The sequence below is a fragment of the Phyllobates terribilis genome, unplaced genomic scaffold (assembly GCF_046119375.1).
Source record: "Phyllobates terribilis strain yellow unplaced genomic scaffold, ASM4611937v1 Scaffold_4935__1_contigs__length_55786, whole genome shotgun sequence".
In the NCBI taxonomy this organism is placed as follows: domain Eukaryota; kingdom Metazoa; phylum Chordata; class Amphibia; order Anura; family Dendrobatidae; genus Phyllobates; species Phyllobates terribilis.
Window position 1 is genome coordinate 30,827 of NW_027367683.1, and position 9,818 is coordinate 40,644.

Sequence of the window (9,818 nt, forward strand, 5' to 3'; positions counted from 1 at the left end):
TAAACTTATTTTCTTCATACGCAACAGTCTATCCCGTCCCTACAATTCTAAAATTTAATTTATTTTTTTTTTATTCATTTTAATATCAATATGCAATAACTCGAAAAACAGCTACAAATATACATGAAGATATATACCATTACATGTGTTACTTGCACGTATTTTATTAACTAGCATATGCATATACTAGTCTAACAAAAATTTTGAGCAAATCAAGAGAATTTTCGATCAAATCTGCAATACCTCTTTATGAGGGGAGGTTTGTCGTAACATTTCTCTTCTCCAGAAAATTTTGGAAGATAAATGATAAATGCCATGCCAAATATTCATAATTTTTTATTAAATGTGGCATTCGACTGTCTTCCGACCACCGAGAGCCTTAATAGACACTAGAATCGAGTTCCGAACCACTTCACTTTGTGCATAGCATCACTGGAAATAACGAACCATTTTTTTACATGTTCCTTCACAAGACAAGTGATTAGTCAACTTGAATATGAAATGCAACACCAATTTAATTGCGCAAAAGGGAAACTTGTATTCTGATTTGAGTCACTTCTTAAATACAATCAAAATTGAAAGTTGGTTTGCTTTCTTTTGATGTATTGTTGAAATAACATGAGTAGACCAATCTTCCATAATCACAGTCATAACTCCCACCACCCTGCCGACTCATGCTTTGTCCAATTCGAAATTTGGACCGAGCCTTTTACTACATAAACTAGTAAAATACAATCTAATCGCCACAACTCCATGAGGAAGAACAATTTGGCTTGGCTCTGGCGCTTGCTGGACTAGTAAAAATATGGCTTTTCCCTACGGACACTTTTTATCACGGTTCCGTGTCATTCGTTGTGATTTTGCCAATTTGGGTTTTTTACTACGGTTGCAATGGATCCGTGACATTTTGTATGCTATTTTATCACGGTTATACCTTTTTTCCTACCTGTATTTTTATCACGGTTATGTGTCACTCGTTGTAATTTTGCCGATTTGGGTTTTTTATTATGGTTGCAATGGAACCGTGATGTTTTTTATGCTATTTTATCACGGTTATACCTTTTCCCTACCTGTATTTTTAACACGGGATCCTTGTCATTTGTTAGGATTTCGCCAATATGGATGTTTTACTACGGTTTCGAAGAATGTAATGTTTAATAAGCTCTTTTATCACGTTTGAAGCATTTTTATCACGGTTGGAAAGGAACTGTAGTGTTTCTTATACTATTTTATCGCGGTTGTATCTTTTTCCAGTGACGCTTTTATCATGGTTCTATGCAATAGTAGTGCTCGAATACCCATAAGTAAAATGAAAGAAGCACTCTATATTCTTCTATTCACCTTTAAAAATAACATTTAAAAATCAAATTACTTTGTACTCATAAAATTACAAAAAAAAATCAATTAACGGTAGAAAGTTAATTTTTAGTACTTAAAATTCTTTTAATTCAATTTTGTAAGGTTTAGGTTAATTCTTATTAGTTTGTTCTATTAAGTATGGTTCTGTTCGGTTCGATCTAACCCTTTTAGATTTTAATAGAAAAATGTGTACTAAAAATTTGTGGGACTTGTTTGCTTATGCCAACACTTCATTTTTTTAAAAATGACTTATTTTCTTTGATAAAATCCAATTTTCCTAAAAATAAATTAATTGATATATTTTCCTTATTTCAAGATAGGTATTTCTTCTTTTTTTGATAAAAATAGATCCAATTTTCCTAAAAATAAATTAATTGATATATTTTCCTTATTTTAATCTATTTTAAGAGAAAATAACTTTTTTATCTAATATAAAGTTTGAGAGAAAAGATAAGTTTTTACTTAATATTTATATATGGTCTTAAAATTCTATATATCTTTTTTTTGGAACTAAAATTCTATATATCTATTGATCTATTCCCGCTCTTATGTCTCAAACAATAACAAAAGCGCGCGCCTTTGGAACTTGGCTCTAGGTCTGCAACTCAGTAGAGAAGACTAACTCCATTCCGCCGCTGCAAGGTTCGTTTTCGTAGTACATTCTACTCCAGGTCTGCAACTCACGTTCGTTTTCGCAGTCTCAGAACGAACACTCCATTCCGCCGCAACTCAGGTTCATGTTCACTGCTCATCTCAGGTTCATTATCTTTGTACTGCTTCTGGAACTCAGTCTACTTCAGGTCTGCAACTCAGTCTCAGAACGAACACTCCACTCCATCCCTTTCTTGTCACAGCTCTAATCGATCTGGTTTGTCCTACTCCCTCCCTGTTTCTCCATGTTTCTAACACATCCCCTGGCTCCAGTTTGGCCAAATGTGGAGTCATCTTCCCTCCAGGATATATCTATTAGTACAAACCTAGTAAAATGAAAAGATTTTTTTTGATCAAGTAGATTACGGTTCATCAAGTAAAAAGACAAACCTTAACCACCAAATCAAAGTATCCCTTAGCATATGGACTTGATATAGGAGTATACCTTAACATAAAGGAATGTTAATTAAGCCAGTCTAATACATTCTAATTGGTCATAGAATATAATGAGGAGATCAACTAACGGTCGAACCACAATTTCGGGCTTTCCTTCTTTGTCTTTCCCAAGATCTGCCCTGTATTGAAGAACAGACCAAATTAATGCTGGAAATTTATAAAGGAAGCTTTATAAAGAGTCTTAGGAATCATGTATTACTTAGTGAGGATGCGTGAAGCAACATTAAGTCCCAACTTTTGGTTTGGATCAAATGAGAACCTACAATTAGGAGGAGTAAAAATCAAAGATGGTATTAGTTAACAATAACATTGACTGGAGCTCAAGAACATTAATATATCAGAGATAGCTTCTTAGCACCTGAACAATTTAGTTTTATGGTTCAATTTTGCAGTCTCATGGAGTTTAAACCCAATCCACTGGTTAGGATTTACAGCTGTAATTAGTGAACAAAACATATTGCAACCCTAATTACTAAAGTAGTATACAAAAGGGATTTTAAGAATGTTGAGTTGTTTGTTGTGTTCTTGTTAGCTGTAATTTGTTTGTTGTTAGCTGTAATTTCTCGTTAGCTGTAATTTGTTTGTTGTTTGTTGTAGTTTCGCATTCATTGTCCATTTCACTTTGTTTTATATTCTTGTCTTCACATTCATCTACCTTTTGCTCAGTTCTATTAACTACCAACTTCAAGCTAATTAGTATCTAGATACTGAAAGTATTCTGTGTGTTTTTCAGAATACTTTTCAAATTGTTACTATTGTTCTTCTGTAGGCTGAGATCATACTTTCTACAGCTAATTAGCATCTAGATACTCAAAGTGGAGCTAAGGATTTTGTGTTGTTGTTTTTTGCTTGTGCCGAGGTGTCTTCGTGGCTCTACTAGTTCTACATTGGTTTAGTGCCACTTCATGTGTTTTATGCTTCTGCACTTGCTTCTGGTTTAGTTGGAAATTCTTAGATGACACATAGCAACAACAATTTGAAAAGTCTTATGCAGACTCTTCATATTGTTTCCATATTCATTTACTGTTAACATTTTATTTATATCGCATCTAATTATAAGTTTGACGATGTATGGATGACGAAGAATATTATGATTTCGTTGATTCACCTTAATATTAATTCACCAACCACCAATTCGTAAGTGCTTGTGTTGTAGTACATATCTAGTGATTATCTTTGTACATTGAATAGATATGATCCTAAACATATTCTTAAACCACCTTTGGCCAAATTCATCATTGAAATTTATGTTTAGTGTTTGGTTTGCAGATTTTCCCTTGTTTCTGAAATCTTGTGTGCACATCAGTTCTATACATCCTATTGATATTTAACACGCCAATTACACTACCACCTAGCCTATTAGATGTTTGTAAGTTTGTTAGGGTGATGTCACAATCTGTTAAGTGACATTATCAAGTTGTTTCTTTTACTTGTATTTTGTTGAGGTCGGTTGCATGTGTTATCTGATTTGGTGAGTGATGCTCGTGCTTTATATATAGCCGACATTGATGTAATTGCTACTTGTTTCACGAAGCTAATAAAATCTTGTATGAGAGATTTTCCTTTCTTCTTCTCTTTTCTGAGAGTTCTTTAAGATTAGATGTGTAATTGACCTTCATATTCTAAACTAGTATCCAAAAGGGATTTTAAGAATGTTGAGTTGTTTGTTGTGTTCTTGTTAGCTGTAATTTGTTTGTTGTGTTCTTGTTACCTGTAATTTCTCGTTAGCTGTAATTTGCTTGGAGTTTGTGGAGCATGAGGTGGCTATTAATTATTTTGTAGCACCGATTTTAGAGCAGTATGAGGGCTACTTCTAAGTAGCTTCCCTTCCCTTACTCAATTTTCTTTGTAGCTTGTGCAACACTTATTTTGCAACACTTTTCCTTCTCTATGTAGCTTTCTGAATTGTGACACTGTATTTTCCATCTCCTAACACTAACATCATTTTCTTTTATTAAATTATTACAGAGGAGCTCTTCGATATCACAAGTGGCAGACTTACTCAATTTAGATTATATTTAGCTGTCGTGTGGCCATTTAAGGTATGTAGTATCTTGAAATATCTTGCAGTAGTTCCCCATATTAGCATATAATCATGCTAGCATAATGTGAGATAAAGTGGAATTGGAAGTAATTTTATTTTATACATGTAGGAATTACACTTTAATATGGATAAAAGTTGGATGTTAACACATCGTAATCCACAAGAATATATAAACGAAGTTACAGAATTTGTAAATCAAGCAATTTAACATTATGGGATAGCTAACAAAATCCCATGTCCTTGCGTAATGTGTGGCATTATTGAGCGAGTTAGTCAGTCGGTTCTTAAGATCATCTGATTAGGTATGGAATTATGAAAAGTTAGAAACGATGGATATGGCATGGTGAGGTAGATAATGATGACTTGCAAGGAGGTATGGAATATGAGGATGATGGATTAGAAGAAATGATTCATGGTCTTCAAAAAAATGTAGAGCAATCAAGAGTTGGAATTGATGACTTGTTAAATGACGCAAAGGAGCCACTATATAAAGGATTCTCTAAGTTTAGCAAATTTTCAGCTGTTGTGAAGCTTTATAATCTCAAAGCAGCTAATGGTTGGAGTGACACGAGTTTTACAGCTTTATTCGAACTTCTAAAAGACATACTTCCAGCTGATAATTCTCTTCCAAGTCGTGTTTGTGATGCTAAAAAGATGTCGTCCCATATGGGAATGAAATACGTGAAGATACATGCTTTCCCAAATGATTGTGTGCTATACATGAATGAAAACGAAACATATCAGAGTTGTCCAAGCTGTAATGCTCCAAGATATAAGAAGGAAAACATTCCTGCTAAAGTTCTTTGGTACTTTCCCATCATACCAAGACTTAAGTGTATGTTTACAATCCCAGATGTTGCAAAAAATCTCGTTTGGCATGAAAATGAAAGGTTAAAAGATGCTAAACTAAGGCATCCAGCGGATTCTCCCCAATGGCGCTTCATCAACAAAAAAGTATCCTAATTTAGGAAAAGAGAGCAGAAACTTACGTCTTGCATTATCCTCTAATGGAGTATGTCCTCATGACAGCCTTAAGAGCTCGTTGTATGTCTCTAGTTCTTTTGGTTACCTATAACCTACCTCCAACACTTTCTATGAAGCGCAAGTATATGCTGTTATCCATGCTGATTTCAGGGCCAAAACAACCAGGGAATGACATAGATGTATATTTAGCACCACTAGTTGAAGATTTAAATCTCTTATGGGAAAATGGGGTTGAAGAATTTGATGCATATAAGCAGGAAAAATTTAACATGAGGGCACTTCTATTTTGCACCATAAATGATTTTCCAGCTTATGGAAATCTAGCTGGATACTACCAAAGGATTTCTAGCTTGTCCTATTTGTGAGAAAAATACCCATTCTAAGCAGTTGCCAGTTAGTAAGAAGACAATATATACCAGCGCTCGTACATTTTTAGATGAGGACCATCCGTATCGTAAGCAGAAAAGAAAGTTTGATGGCGAAGTAGAGGAAAATATAGCTTCCACAACATTAGTTGGTCAACAAGTGTAAGAATGGGTTAAAGATATAGAAATAACATTTGGGAAAAAGAATGAATTTGGAAAGAAGAGAAAAGTTCTAGCGTTCGATGGATGGAAAAAGAAGTCGATATTTTTCTCCCTTCCGTATTGGAAAACAGTATTTGTGAGACATTGTCTTGATGTGATGTATTGAAAAGAATGTATTTGATAGTATAGTTGGCACTTTGTTGAGTGCTCCTGGGAAGATGAAAGATGGAATAAAATCTAGAAATGATTTAGTAGACATGGAAATAAGATAGGAATTGAAGCCGGAAAAGAGGGGTAATAGACATTTTTTCCTCCTGCAAGAGAAGCATGATTTTATTGAGTTTCTATCACAAGTAAAAGTTCCTACTGGTTACTCTTCTAACATCCGTAATCTTGTTTCGATCGATCATTTGAAGTTTGTTGGGAGCAAGTCTCATGATTGTCATATTTTGATGCAAGAGTTGTTACCAATAGCCCTGCTTGCAATTTTGCCCGAACGTGTTCGATTTGCAATCACTAGATTATGTTTCTTCTTCAAGGCCATTTGCAACAAAGTAGTAGATCCAAGCCAACTGAACTCATTACAGGGTAATCTCATTCTTACTTTATGCGAACTTGAAATGTACTTTCCACCATCTTTCTTTGATATCATGGTTCATTTGGTGATTCACCTAGTTAGAGAGGTGAGATTGTGTGGTCCAGTTTATTTGAGATGGATGTATCCTTTTGAAAGGTTCATGAAATTTCTCAAGGGCTACATAATGAAAAAATATCGACCGGAGGGATCGGTTGCTGAGAGTTATATAAATGAAGAGGTGGTTGAATTTTGCAGTGAATATCTACCTGATGTCAACACTATTGGGCTCCCTACATCTTGAAGAGTATACACAATAGAAGGTGAAGGGATTTCAGGAGCAAAAGTAATTAGTATGTCACCCAATATGCACAAGAAAGAACACCTTTATGTTCTAAATAATATTGATGAAGTTGAGCCTTATATTGAACAACATAAGACATTGTTGAAGGCTATGAACCCGAGAAAAGGTGAGATGTGGATTGTGAAGGAGCACAATCGTACTTTTATTGAATGGTTCAAACACAAGGTCTCCACAAAATTAGAAAATTCAGCATGTGTGACTGAAAGTTGAAATGGTTATCTTATGGCCCAAAGATGGAAGCTACAGGATTCACTACATATTCCATTAATGGATATGCATTCTACACAAAAGAAAGAGATGATAAAATCCCACTGCAAAATAGCGGTGTCACTCTCATAGCTCAAGCCCTCCATACTAAGAGTGCTAAAGATGATAATTTGCTTTATAAAAAAGATCAATATTATGGAGTGATACAAGAAATTTTGGAATTGGAATACACCACTTTTAAAGTCCCAGTATTTTCTTGCAATTGGGTAGACACAAATGCAGTTAACATCAATGAGTTTGGATTTGCTCTTATTGACCTTTTCGGATTGGATATAAAGACGAATCATTTATTATGGCATCACAAGCAAAACAAGTATTCTTTGTAGAAGACCCGTCCAACAAGAAATTGTTGATTGTTCTACCATCAAGAAGAAAGTTTAATAGAGATGAATTTGAAGTTGATGAAGATGGTAACATGGAAGGAAATATTTATTCTAATGTTCTCGTTGTAGATGATGATACAAATGTAGAGTTGTATGTTAGATTTGATCACAATGAAGGAACATATATCATAGATGAGGATGTGGTTGATACAGGTCCATCAAAGAACAAAAGGGTGAGAAATAAAATAGTAATAGATAAGGATGTAGTTGATACTGGTCCATCAAAGAAACAAAGGAAGAAGCATAAAACAACAAGAGAGTAATTTAGTTAGGATTTGCTATTGGCTAATTATATTGCTTTCTGCATTTACCCACTGCATTTATATATAGCTTATTCATCTAGTACATTTACCTACTACATTTATATATAGTTTTCAGTGTTGCTTTCTGCATTTACCCACTGCATTTATATCATGACTGTTAACACATTCTTAAACCCACTCGCCCTATAAAAAATTCAGCTTGTAAAAAATTCAGATTGGATCTATAAGGGATTAATTCTCTGTTTGGTGTACTCTGTTCATGGTATGTATTTGTGCTTCCTGATATTTACCTCAATCAAGAATTTAAAGTTCTGCATAATCATAAAAATTTAGCCGCAACAAAAGTTTAAAGCATGAAAACAGAATTATCTGGACAAAATTTTCTAGGCAAAGTTTTCTGTACTCGTACAAAAGATTTACAAACTTTCTGGGCAAAAATTCAAAAAAAGAAGAAGCTGTTAAAGCATGCAAAAAGAATTTTTTAACCAAAACAAAAGTTTTCAAGCTTAAAATGGATCTAGGATTCGATATTATTTCAGCACGTCTTTACCTAAAATAAGAATGTAGGGAAGTTGTGTGACAAATCCAAATTTGACCTTTCACATAGAAACTCATTTTGTAGGCAAATTGTTGGCTTATACACTTGTCTCAGCTTGTAAAAAATCATTTGTAGCAATTCTGACTAGAAGACTAAAATGCAGGAATAAATTTGCAAACAAGATTTTAGAGAATTTATACTTATAGTCAGTAGTCTTTGGTGGTTCAGAACTGTAAGCATCTCAATGCAGGACTGTAAACAAGATTCTAGAGAATTCATACTTATAGTCAGTAGTAAGTAGTCTTTGGTGATTCAAAACTGTATGTTATAAAAGCCTGTGTGAATTAAAATGCATAAGAAATGATATTCCCAGTATGTTATAAAAGTTACACAGTTGTTATAAAAGTCACGCAGTTTTTTTTCTTGTGCATTTTAAGTCACGCAGTATGTTATAAAAGTCACGCAGTTCTCGAATTAGAGAAGGATATTCCCAGTATGTTATAAAAGTCATGCAGTTTTTTCTTCTTCTTCTTCCTCTTCAAAAATGCAAACCCTGTGTGAATTAAAATGCACAAGAAATGAAGTACAGTGTATCTATGGAAAGCCTGAATTTGTTTTTTTAGAATTGCATAAACGTGTTCTGAGAGGCCTAGCTATTTAGTTGCTTATCATGCCCTATGATTAACACTTGCTAATATAAAAAAGGCTTGCGTTTTGCCAATGCTCTATAAATTGACTCTAAATCTTCCCTTGTGAGTCTAATTGAATCATTTATGTTAATTTGAGCTTAAACAAGATCACTTGTTGGTTATTTTACTATGTCTTATGATTTTTTTTGTGAGACTTTATTTATATATGTCTTCTGATTTTTTTTGTTGAATGTTATGTTAATCATACGTTGAGTATTCTAGGTTCATGGGCTCTTCAAATGAAGAAGAACACAGAGGCGAAATTGAACATAATGAAGAAGATACGTCCCATGAAATTGATGAAGAAGACGAGAGAAAAAATAAATGCGGTCTCACTCTTTTAGCAAAGCTGAATAAAAAGAGGGATAAGAATAAAAAAGTTAAGGTTGAGTGGAATGAAGATGGACTGCTACAGGGAATTCATCGAGCAAATTTTATGAGCTATATTGGTACGACTACAAGATGTCGTGTCAGTATCACTATTCCAAGATGGGATCAAGTTCCAAATCACATCAAAGAAGCTATAAGCGTAGATGTAACGGTACGGAATAAAGCTAAAGTTTATTTTATGTTATTTCTAAAGAAGTTAGTGTTTCTTCGGGCCTCATATTATTTATTAGCTTTCTTTACATTAATTTTTGATATGTGGTCTCTAACTCATGACCCTTCGTCATGCCCGGCCTAACCCTTATGTTTCTAATTACATCGTAATCACCTTC

At 34.0% G+C, this 9,818-nt stretch overlaps 1 pseudogene; it reads left to right on the forward strand.

Moving 5' to 3' along the window:
* The first annotated feature begins 3,920 nt into the window (after window positions 1–3,920).
* On the forward strand, window positions 3,921–6,899 carry LOC141249655 (uncharacterized; annotated as a pseudogene).
* Window positions 6,900–9,818: the final 2,919 nt, after the last annotated feature.